Source organism: Mytilus galloprovincialis, chromosome 10 (genome assembly GCF_965363235.1).
Source record: "Mytilus galloprovincialis chromosome 10, xbMytGall1.hap1.1, whole genome shotgun sequence".
In the NCBI taxonomy this organism is placed as follows: Eukaryota; Metazoa; Mollusca; class Bivalvia; order Mytilida; family Mytilidae; genus Mytilus; species Mytilus galloprovincialis.
The window spans coordinates 19,927,522-19,940,485 of NC_134847.1; the positions used below are offsets into that span (position 1 = coordinate 19,927,522).

The following is a 12,964-nucleotide window of genomic DNA, read 5'->3' on the forward strand; positions in this document are numbered from 1 at the left end:
ATTAAGGATTTCAAAGGGATATAATAAATGTGTCATTAAAGGATTATCTTGTGAAATCATAGGCAGATTTAGGGGGGGGGCCCGGGCCCCCCCTTTTTGGGAAAAAATTTGGTTGCTTATATAGGAAATCACTGAAGCGTGACTGGAGCGGGCCCCCTCTTAGGTCAGTCAGTGGGCCCCCACTTATGAAAATTTCTGGATCCGCCACTGGAAATGCCTAAGGGTTCTGTGAGGACAAACATAAGTAGAGAAGATTTGATTGCAATAAAAACATTGTGATATTAATTAGGTGAAATAACAACACAGACAGGACCCAAACCACAGTTTGGTTTAAAAATGTTGTATGATATATACGATTGAAACTGAACAACATTTTTTAATGAACTGTAATTTTTATTCTGACCTGAGAGAGGAACTTTTAAATTCACCCTTTTTATCAAACTATGTTTTTATAATCTTGAGTGTAGAAGAGAAATTTAATTATATTATGAGCTGTGATGAAATTCAATTTGCATTAGCTAAAACATTGCATTTAATGTTTAAGAGGAGAAAGATAAATTTATAACTTTTAAAAAAACTTAAATTTTTAATTATTATTTATTAGCATATTATTTTAGATTTTTAAATTAATTCTACCTTTTTTGTTCTTTTAAGAGAATTTTTTTTTTGAACTACGAAGTAATTGTTTTGTATTTTTAATTTATTTTTTTTTAAATGTTTTAAATTGTGTATGCATTTAATGAGCATGAGGTAAAAGTGTCTCATGTCTTTTAAGGCAGGAATCTAATATATTTTTATGATGTTTTTATCTGATGTATAATATATTATGTATAATGTTAGATTGTGACACTGTAATAAACTAATTACTTACTTACTTACTTACTATATTCAATATTTCATTGAAATACATGTAAGGTGTGTATAGAATTATGAAATTTTCATCTTCATATTTTTTTCATTGATCTATATAGTTTTGTTTGATAATTTTTTTTATAAGATTTTTCAAAGACCACCTAACACCAAAATATTCCCATATCATATTAAACAAATAACAGAAACCAAGATCAAAGACTTGATATTTTTTACCATTTTATATTTCTTACCTTAATGTGTGTTTTAAAGATTGATGTAATTTATTTAATACAGTAATTAACTGTGACAAAAATTTTATTCCATACTTTCTTTTCTTTTTGTTAATATTTTATTTTTATTATACAATATTCTTCCATTTTATCTATTTTACCAATTTGTAATGAAAAGTAATGTACTGTAATGGAGGCATTACATCAATTTTTAACTAAAGTAATCATTACATTACATGTAATTAAAATGCAGAAAATGTGCATTACAAATTACTTTGCATTACATCCAAAAAAAGTAATATTACAATGCATTACAATTACAAATTACCATTACCCCAGGCCTGGTGACATGCATACAGCACAATTTATATTTATCATGCATTATATTATGGTATAAAACAAAATAGACAAAAAGGTATTCAAACTACCGTAAAATATAGAGCAAGAGGTCACAAGTGGTTTTGAGTTTGTTTTTTTTTTAAATAGAAAGACTAATTCAATGGGCATTTTTATTATATATTATAGACCACACTAATTAGTTAAGAAGTTTACCATTTTCAAAAATTGATAATGCACAAGCACAAGCAGTTTATCTTAGAAAGAGACAATATTTAATGAATTTCTTTTATACATTTGATAATTGTAAATTAATTGATAATGACTTATTGACTTTCACTCTTGTAACTCTGAATCCTTTGACTTCTTTCTGTTTTTAAACATACAACATCAACAATCAACAAGCATAAAATATTAAATATTAAATATGTTTATCATAAATTTAATTAAAATCATTTGCAAAAATGAAGTATTAGCATATATAATAATCATTATAGTCCAGTCAATTAAGCCAAAATTGGACCCTAACCTCAAAGTAATTGCAACAGAAGACTTTAAAGTTTTAATCTTAAGCATTATACTCAAAATATACACAGAAAAAAGTCCAACAAAATATAACTTGAGGAAGACTATAAAAATATAAAGATTTTATAATTCCTATGGAGATTTGCATTAACTCTGCCAAAAAAGCAGAATATCAATAAAAATTGATTCAAAATTATAACTTTACCCCTTCTATACAGCAGAATGTATTGATTCTTGATATTTTAGCTGACTTTAGAGTATAACAAACAACTCTAAATGTGTTTTCATATCAAGCTTTAACCAAGATTTCGTAATGCATTAGTTGACCATTTATTAAAATTTTTAACATATCAAGGTGAAGAACCTTAAATTTAATAAGTTAAGCAAAAATAATTAAGCATAGGTTTTTCTTTTTGTGGTTTAAATATAGATTCTACCACTGCATCCTGTGTAATACAATATTTATCCACTCGAGACAGTTAAATTTTCAAATTTAAAATGCGAGGCTTGCCCGAGCGTTTTAAATATTTAAAATTTAACTGTCGAGAGTGGATAAATATCGTATTACAAGAGATTTGGTGGTGGAATCTGTTTCTCTAATGATTTTCTAACATTATGCAGGCAAACTTATTCCTTCTTTTCCAATGATCTGCAAAAAAGATGTGTTCTTTCTCTGTCACGTCATCAGACATGGTGGCCTTTTTTCATGTCGTCACAATAGGAATTTCAGAGGAGAGCAAGAAAATTCGACGTCATAATCAGATTTTATCCAATGAAGTACTGACATCAAACGAACCACACGTTGATTAAATTTTTTTTATAAAATGGGTGAAGAAAGGGATAAATTGATGAAGAATTAGAGAAAGTCTTTTTAAACAAAGTAGATGCTGAAAAAATATAACTTACAGATATAATAAACCAATACCAAATTTTTACATTATTTTTTCAAAATGGTCACAAAGCCACAAATTTGCAATTTCTTTAATGAAAAATGTGCAAAAACAATAGAAATACCTATAACAATTCGGTTTTGTACATTTCAAGAGAGGGAGATGATATAATATAGTCAAATACGAACTTATAACCCCATTAAAATATCATGCTTTACATGAATTTTAGGAAAATCAACAAAAAACTGACAAAAAAGACTCATTTTTGCTGAGTTATCTTTCCTTTTTAATGTTGGAAATAAAAATTGCTGATTTTGAGTTTTCCTCAAGTTAGATTTTATTTGACCTTCTTCTGCGTATATCTGGGGCTTAATTTTATATAGATTAGAACTAAAACATTTTCTGTTGCAATTAGTTTGAGGTCAAACCTTAGTATGACTGGATAAGGTTTGACTGGACTATTATGTATGTTTTTCTGTATTTACAACATTTAAAAATCACATTGTGAGTTAATTAAAAATTATGATAAATGCATTCTCTATGCAACAAAGAAAATCCCACATGAAAAATGAGATTAAAAACTAACCTAAATTATACAAAAAGAATCACTGATGTGACACTTTCAAATTTTTTTTGTATGAAGTCTTCCTAATTTTTTGTATTACTTGTATTATGTATGCCAATATTATCTTTATTTAAAGAGGCATCCATGGTAGACAGTCCTTATGGTATTTTTTTTTCAAAACTGAATATAAGGCGGGGAAGGATTAATACTACACATAACAAGAAGTAAAAAACACATCTGCATGTCTGAGTTATCCAAGAATGACATCTTAATCTTATGTAATAAAAAAAAACCAAAGAAAGGAACCTTACTAAAAACTTCAAAAAGTTGTCCTTGGTACTCAAGTAGGAACAGGTATAAAAAAAAAAAACCATCTATAACATATCTTAAAAGGAGTAATTCAGAACAGATATTTAAAAAAAAATACATTTCCAGAATTTTGCATTACTCTATAGCCATCATAGTGGTAAAACATAAACAACAACTAAAAACTAAGTACAATAAAACAAGTCTTTTCTTTAAAATTGTTCTTGTCCTTCACTCTTTGACACTAGTATCGGCACTTGAAGTCTTGATCAACCTAAAATAGAATTGCTTTCATGTAAAATTCACAAAATATGGTTCAATTTTTGAAATAATCATTGATTTAAAACGAACAAAAATATAAACTTTGAACTGTATTGGTCATATTTCTACCAGATGGCTGGCTTTTCCAATGATATAATAAACTCAAATTGGAATGGTGTCTTTTTCTGATCTTCCTGTTTGGGTATGGTGCAAAATATACCTTTTTTGTTTTAAAAATATTTTAACAAGTATTATTCATTATACTGCTGGAACATCTTTAGCTTGAAAAGGTAGATCAAACTATTAAAAAACTAAGTGTGAATAAGCGTATTTAGATTTATAAAAAAAACAAAAACGTTTAGAATCAAGGGCAGATAATTAAATTTATTTGATAGGTCAATTGGTGTTTTGTTTTTACGGACAGACAGACAGACAGGGTAATTTCTATATTCACCCAAAAACTTTGTTGGGTGTTTTTAACATTAGTTTGATAAAGAACAAGATTATATCATGGCAGGGGGGTTTAAACAATATGTTAAAGACATCCTTGTAGATTTCGAAAAAGAGCAGGTTATTGCCGCTACAAGGGCATACATATAAAGGGATTAATATAAGTTGCGAAACTTGTTTCCCAATACACTATAAATAAATATGTTTTAACTAAACTAAGGTATCTTCTTATTTTGAAATCAAAGGAAAGACAACAAAAAACAAGAACTAAGAAGACCATAAATTTTGCTTTTTTGTTCATGATACAATAAACATACCTGGCATTTATATCCATCACTGACAGCAAATGGCTCAAGGTGAAGGATTTCCTTAGTTGCAAGTATTCATATTTTCGTGTTTTATTTTGCTTTCAACTCCATTATTAGAAATTACTGAGACATTTATTCTGTTATTTCTGTCAGCTTAAACCCATCTCTGAAAAAGATATTCATTACATGCAATATATGCCCAGTTTACATTGTTTTATATGTTTATAATGAACTGAGAGACACATCTCAGTATTTTACATGCAATATATCCCCAGTATAAATTGATTTCAATGTTTACAATAAACTGATAGTCACATGCATCTCAGTACAATATTTCCCAGTATGAATTGATTTGTAGTTTGATTTGAATAGACAGATAGTCACATCTCAGTATTCCATATGCAATATATCCCCAGTATAAATTGTTTTCTAGGTTTATAGATGACCCATAGTCACATCTCATTTTTTTACATGCAATATTTGCATGGTATAAATTGTTTTCTATGTTAATAGAAGACCCATAGTCACATCTCAGTATATTACATGCAATATTTGCATGGTATAAATTGTTTTCTAGGTTTATAGGAGACCCACAGTCATATCTCAGTATTTTACATGCAATATTTGCCCAGTATGAATTGTTTTCTAGTTTTAAAGGAGACCAATAGTCAAATCTCAGTATTTTACATGCAATATTTGTCTGGTATAAATTGTTTTCTAGGTTTATAGGAGATCCATAGTCACATCTCTGTATTTTACAAGCAATATTTGCCCAGTATAAATTGTTTTCTAGGTTTGAAGGAGACCCATAGTCACATCTCAGTATTTTACATGCAATATTTGCCCAGTATGAATTGTTTTCTAGTTTTAAAGGAGACCCATAGTCACATCTCAGTATTTTACATGCAATATTTGTCTGGTATAAATTGTTTTCTATGGTTTATAGGAGACCCTTAGTCACATTTCAGTATTTTACATGCAATATTTGTCTGGTATAAATTGTTTTCTATGTTTATAGGAGACCCATAGTCACATTTCAGTATTTTACATGCAATATTTGTCTGGTATAAATTGTTTTCTAGGTTTATAGGAGATCCATAGTCACATCTCTGTATTTTACAAGCAATATTTGCCCAGTATAAATTGTTTTCTAGGTTTGAAGGAGACCCATAGTCACATCTCTGTATTTTACAAGCAATATTTGCCCAGTATAAATTGTTTTCTAGGTTTGAAGGAGACCCATAGTCACATCTCAGTATTTTACATGCAATATTTGTCTGGTATAAATTGTTTTCTATGGTTTATAGGAGACCCTTAGTCACATTTCAGTATTTTACATGCAATATTTGTCTGGTATAAATTGTTTTCTATGTTTATAGGAGACCCATAGTCACATTTCAGTATTTTACATGCAATATTTGCCCAGTATGAATTGTTTTCTAGGTTTATAGAAGACCCATAGTCACATCTCAGTATTTTACATGCAATATTTGCCCAGTATGAATTGTTTTCTAGTTTTAAAGGAGACCCATAGTCACATCTCAGTATTTTACATGCAATATTTGCCCAGTATGAATTGTTTTCTTGTTTTAAAGGAGACCCATAGTCACATCTCAGTATTTTACATGCAATATTTGCCCAGTATGAATTGTTTTCTAGTTTTAAAGGAGACCCATAGTCACATCTCAGTATTTTACATGCAATATTTGCCCAGTATGAATTGTTTTCTTGTTTTAAAGGAGACCCATAGTCACATCTCAGTATTTTACATGCAATATTTGCCCAGTATGAATTGTTTTCTTGTTTTAAAGGAGACCCATAGTCACATCTCAGTATTTAACATGCAATATTTGCCCAGTATGAATTGTTTTCTAGTTTTAAAGGAGACCCATAGTCACATCTCAGTATTTAACATGCAATATTTGCGCAGTATGAATTGTTTTCTAGTTTTAAAGGAGACCCATAGTCACATCTCGGTATTTTATATGCAATATTTGCCCAGTATGAATTGTTTTCTTGTTTTATAGGAGACCCATAGTCACATCTCAGTATTTTACATGCAATATTTGCCCAGTATGAATTGTTTTCTTGTTTTAAAGGAGACCCATAGTCACATCTCAGTATTTAACATGCAATATTTGCCCAGTATGAATTGTTTTCTAGTTTTAAAGGAGACCCATAGTCACATCTCAGTATTTTACATGCAATATTTGCCCAGTATGAATTGTTTTCTAGTTTTAAAGGAAACCCATAGTCACATCTCAGTATTTTACATGCAATATTTGCCCAGTATGAATTGTTTTCTAGTTTAAAGGAGACCCATAGTCACATCTCAGTATTTTACATGCAATATTTGCCCAGTATGAATTGTTTTCTAGTTTTAAAGGAGACCCATAGTCACATCTCAGTATTTTACATGCAATATTTGACTGGTATAAATTGTTTTCTAGGTTTAAAGGAGACCCATAGTCACATCTCGGTATTTTACATGCAATATTTGCCAAGTATAAATTGTTTTCTAGGTTTGAAGGAGACCCATAGTCACATCTCAGTATTTTACATGCAATATTTGCCTGGTATAAATTGTTTGCTAGGTTTATAGATGACCCATAGTCACATCTTAGTTTTTTACATGCAATATTTGCCCAGTATAAATTGTGTTCTAGGTTTATAGGAGACCCATAGTCACATCTCAGTATTTAACATGCAATATTTGCCCAGTATAAATTGTTTTCTAGGTTTGAAGGAGACCCATAGTCACATCTCAGTATTTTACATGCAATATTTGTCTGGTATAAATTGTTTTCTATGTTTATAGGAGACCCATAGTCACATTTCAGTATTTTACATGCAATATTTGCCCAGTATGAATTGTTTTCTAGTTTTAAAGGAGACCCATAGTCACATTTCAGTATTTTACATGCAATATTTGCCTGGTATAAATTGTTTTCTATGTTGATAGGCGACTCATAGTCACATCTCAGTATTTTACATGCAATATTTGACCAGTATAAATTGTTTTCAAGGTTTATAGAAGACCCATAGTCACATCTCAGTATTTTACATGCAATATTTGCCCGATATAATTTTAATCTACAATGTAGGTTTATACGAGACTCAAATTCACATCTCAGTATTTTACATGCAATATTTGCCTGGTATAAATTGTTTTCTAGGTTTATAGGAGACTCATAGTCACATTTCAGTTTATTAAATGCAATATTATTCTGTACAGCTTATTTATGTGGAGACTAAATTAAGAATTAAGAATTTTAAGATTTATTCTTAGGGGATTAATTATTTATATAATAGTGTTGTGTTTTACATTGACTATGTGAAAATAGTAGCCAGGGTGAGATACAATAGTGCACGACCCGAAGGGTCGTCTACTCTTGTCTCAAACCCTGGCTATTATTTTTCATAGTCAATGTTAAACACAACTTAAATATCATTTTTATACGTGTATGGTCTGGACCGTATGTGTACTTTTTCAAAATACTCATACGGTTGGACAGTACGCGTACAGTCTGACTAATATTAGGAAGTTGCTCAAGTTTATTAGATACAAATGCATATAACTGATCAACATAACTTAACTCAAATTAATATAAAAAAAGTTCAATGCTAATTGAAATAAAATCTTTATATTTTAACTATTTCAAAAATACATGCTAATTAAATCTGTCAATCTCTTGTATTTAGAATGTTGATCAGTAAAACATTAATTGAATTATGATCACTGAAATTGAAGATATATTGTAAGTAAACATAATGTGGAGGCCTATATTGTTTTAGAATAATTAGTGACTTTACAAAAAAAAGGCAAATGCAAAGGAACCTGCATGAACTGCAAACATGGAAACGTTAAAAAATATTACGTTACTTGTGATAGCAAATGTCACCTTGGGCCAGAGTACCACAATATGATTCAGATATACAATTAAACAAATATTTAATTTCAATTGTCTGTTTGTTCATCTTATCCATCTACTAGTTAAATTGTAATACATGTACCGGTAATAACATTTTTGTAAAACTAAAAAATAAAGATTGTGATAAATGTTTGTTTATATATATATATATATATACAACTCGTCTAAACATCAACCCAACAATGTTAGATCTGTAAATTTGCTTTCGCAAATTTGTATATACATTATGTACACAGCCATGTATCACCATCATTGATGGTGATCTGATGGATACATCTGTTGTAGGGTTGTCACTGACTCAGACGTACTTATATATATATATATATACGCTTAATATATTTCAACAGGAGAGTATATATCATGTATATGATTGCTTTCTGATCCATAGAACCTGGGTTACCTTCATTTTTTCTTTTCTATTGTTTTAAAAGCTTTAAAATAACTGCTCAATTACTCATCCGAAGTACGTGGGTTACCTTACAATTTGTGTGGTGTTTTGTATGGTATTTCATGGAGTTCTTTTTTTTACATTTGAATTTCATGTGTCAGAAATATGAAAATTTGACCTTTGTGACGTCACATTCCAAATAATGATGTCAGTCAATAAATTGTGTCACACCAGAATGACCGTTCATTTAGGACCCATTTTGAGGAAAAATATTCTGAAGAAGCTTGCATAAATTAATACAGTGTTTATCATGTAACCAGGTGCTCCGCAGGGCACAGCTTTATACGACCACAGAGGTCATACCCTGAACAGTTGCGCATCAAAGTTAATGTGTAATGTTTCATCAATATCAGCAGATCAGCACTTGCAAAAAGGATGGACATATAGATGGATGACAGAGGGGTTTACTACGAGTCTAAATAAAATAAAAACTGACAGACATACCTCTGGCACATATTCCATTCATATAATATTAGACATTATTTTCATACCTTAATATCAAAGGTGGTCTTAGTTTGGTCTCCTTTTGCATGCACAGGAAGTCTCACCACTTCAGCATAGGTCATCTTTGATGAACTAGATGCTGTATCAGATGGTGAAGTTGCAATCCCAATTATGCAGTGTTCTTACTGGGTCTTCCGTCATTTCCATTGGTACAACTTGCTTCAGGTTGATATTCCCTAGAATTAAAATGCTTCTCAACCTTTTCTGAAGTTTGTAAATCATATCTAAATAAATATCATCTGTATACAAAAGTTTGTGGGATCAACCATAGATTTGGCAATTTTCCATTTAATAATAAAGGAGCATAAATACAGGTTACTCAAGAACAGTAACATGCAGTGATGCAGGTCAAATTTTACCTTGATCTGTGCTGAAACTACTATGTATACTAGTAATTAGTAGTCTCAGATCTATGTTTTGTGGTAAAAAGCAGTGTATAAGTTTTATTGTTGTAACAAACTAAAGTTAGAGACTAGAAAAGAAAGATTTTTTGCATTAATAAAGGGGCATAACTTATGAATGGTCAAAATGATGCCACTCAATTTCAAATTAAATTGATCACTAGTATCATTGATCAGTGTTTTGTGAAAAAAAGAATTGTTTGAAACTTAAGAAAATTGAAACCAATTTCTGTACAGACAGACATATGCATGGAGAACATTGTGACAACAGTAAAAGTTAATGCCTCTTCGACTAGCGTTTGGGCATTAAAAAAAGTTATACTAGTAATTGTCCTACTTTCCAACTTTTCAAAATGTCCATGGTGGTTGAATATGCAAGATGGCTCTTACAGTCCTAAAAAACATTCAAGGGGGCATTCAAATGCATTTTAATGTTGTTTTTGTAGCCTCTTCATGCTTTTTAATACCTATCATGCCTATAGCCTTTGTAATATCAACTGTTTTCAGGGCCGCAACTACATATGAGGCAACTGCCTCCCCTGAATTTTCTACACCAAAATTTCAAGTAATAAAATGAAATATTGACAATATGTACACGAAGAATTTGAATTTATATTATAAACAACACAAGTCTACAGTTTTAACAATGTTATCATGATACGTGATATATGTCATTTTTCAGATTTTTGATCGATAGTGAAACGTTTCAGTATTTGTTTGTTTTTTTTTGTTCGTGTGGCCATCTGTCTGTTATTCAGATTTGTACGAGAACATATATTAAACTTTGTTTTTCAATAATTTTGAATAAAACTTAACTGCTCACATTTATTTAGGTACTCAATTAAGCATAGGAATTTCCCTTTGTATTGTGAATCTTTAATAATATCGGAAATTCATAACCAGCTTAATCAGCAGTTGGATCATTTTTTTTAACATTTCCTGATCGTACTAGAACATTACGATCAATGCCTTTAAAATTGCCCTAATATTTAACATGTTTAAACACTCCCATTCGTTGTAGCAGGGACTTTCTATACTTATAAAGTATATACTAGTATAGAAAGTCCCTGGTTGTAGTTATATACATTTTGTACATGTACATGTTTGTTCAGCTTTCAACAATATTGAAATTCAAAGTCCTCGATTAAAAAACATATCTTGCGTTGTTGATCTTGCTTTATATGTTTTTTTAACTTATCAGTTTATCAGTTTTATTTCTAACAAAAAGATTTTAAAATACAGATAATAATTTTTTGCATAAAAATTGCTTCCAGGATCCGGCAATTCTCAGATCTGCAGTGACATCACAACATGTAACTGACCAATCAATGATTAGCATTTGTGTTATATTAACAATGTTGAGAGGTGATGCGGATAAGAATCCTCTAGATTTTCCATAGACTTCAATGCAAATTAATTTAATTGATATATATTGTCACCAGTTGAATCTAGTAATTTTACCCACTTTTACAGTTTTAAAGACACTATATAATATCTCCAATTCGATTTTTATCAGACTATATCTTCTGGTTAAAAAATAATCAACAATATAAATAATCAGTTACATGTATCACCTTCAAATCGATGAAAAATCTAGAGGAATCCTATCTGCATTCACCCCTTGAAAAATTTAAATGCCAGGATGTCCGGATCTGAGAATACTGATGTTTCTTAAAGAAAGGAAATCGAAGGGAAAACGGGTCATTTAAGCCATTTTAAATTTGAGAAAAAAATCTGCGTTCACAAGGTATTTAATGTTAATAATTATACATGTAGGTCAAAGTACGGCCTTCAAGACGGAGCCTTGGCTCACCCGAACAGCAATCTCAGCTTGTTTTTGCATACAAATTGTTTCCAGGTTCAAGCAATACTGATGATTCTAAAGTAAGGAAATCGAAGGAAAAAGGGTAATTTTTAGCCATTTTAATGAGAAAAAAATCGGCCACATTCGGCGGCCCCCAAACCCCTGATTTCAAACCCTAGTTTTGTTTAAAATTGTGGACAAAATTGCTCTTTCATCTTAAGTGGTAAAATAAGAAAAATCACACCAGATACATCTAATAGACATCATGATCTTCTATACAATAATAAATTGTCACTGTACAAATACTTGTAATCTGATAATGAAGAATCTACAGTATGTAGTCACTAGTGCGTTGATTTTTTATAACCTTACTGAGTTCTTAAGGGAATGAAAGACACCTGCTCAGTTTGTCAAGAACCTGATAACACGCTCGTTTGTTATTTATCTGCGCTACCACCATGGGGCTAATTAACAGTTACAGATAAATGTTTCTCAGACTTGTTTATTTTGCGGCATCCCAGTATCAACATTTGCAATTTCCTATCCCTATAAATGGTCAATTTCATTAGCGAATCGTTGAATTTGTAACTCGTCCAATTCATGCCAAGGTGACGATGGCTCCAACCCGTTCCTTCGGTGCGAAGCTATACATTGTAGATGGAACGGCGGAACAGTTTAATTTCAATACAAGAGAAAAATGAAACTTTTATATTTATATATACCTTTTCTACCTTTATCGTAGAGATCTAAAATAAAATATAAACCGGAGTCAAAATCGGAATCCTTTCCCAGTAATCGTTTAAAAGTAGACAGAATGATCAGTTTTTTTAAATAAAATCTCTAAACGCGTAAATTGCCGTTGGCGTTTATGTTGTATTCTCACTTTTGCCAGTATATCATACACTATAAAGTTTATGTTTAAGTTTATGTCTTTAATGAAACTGAAGGATACGGCGTTCGCAAACGGCACTGTATGTGTAAAACCGAGTATACATTTCAGTGTACATCGGGATAATTTGTATCGTTTAACATTTTCTAAAAAAAAATTAATTACCCTCATTATCATTACCAGCTTATTACTAACACCAATCTGAATGTCATGTGGATATTTCTGGTTTGTTTCTTCATTCAATTGTCATTGATGTGTCTGAC

General features: G+C 30.4%; 1 long non-coding RNA gene across 1 annotated transcript; it reads right to left on the reverse strand.

Moving 5' to 3' along the window:
- Nucleotides 1-3,064: 3,064 nt before the first annotated feature.
- LOC143050001 (uncharacterized) lies at nt 3,065-12,120 on the reverse strand. The gene is made up of 3 exons (XR_012970390.1): nt 9,595-12,120; nt 4,733-4,889; nt 3,065-3,978 (listed from the first exon to the last, which is right to left on the reverse strand). It is a non-coding gene; the product is annotated as an uncharacterized LOC143050001 (long non-coding RNA).
- Nucleotides 12,121-12,964: the final 844 nt, after the last annotated feature.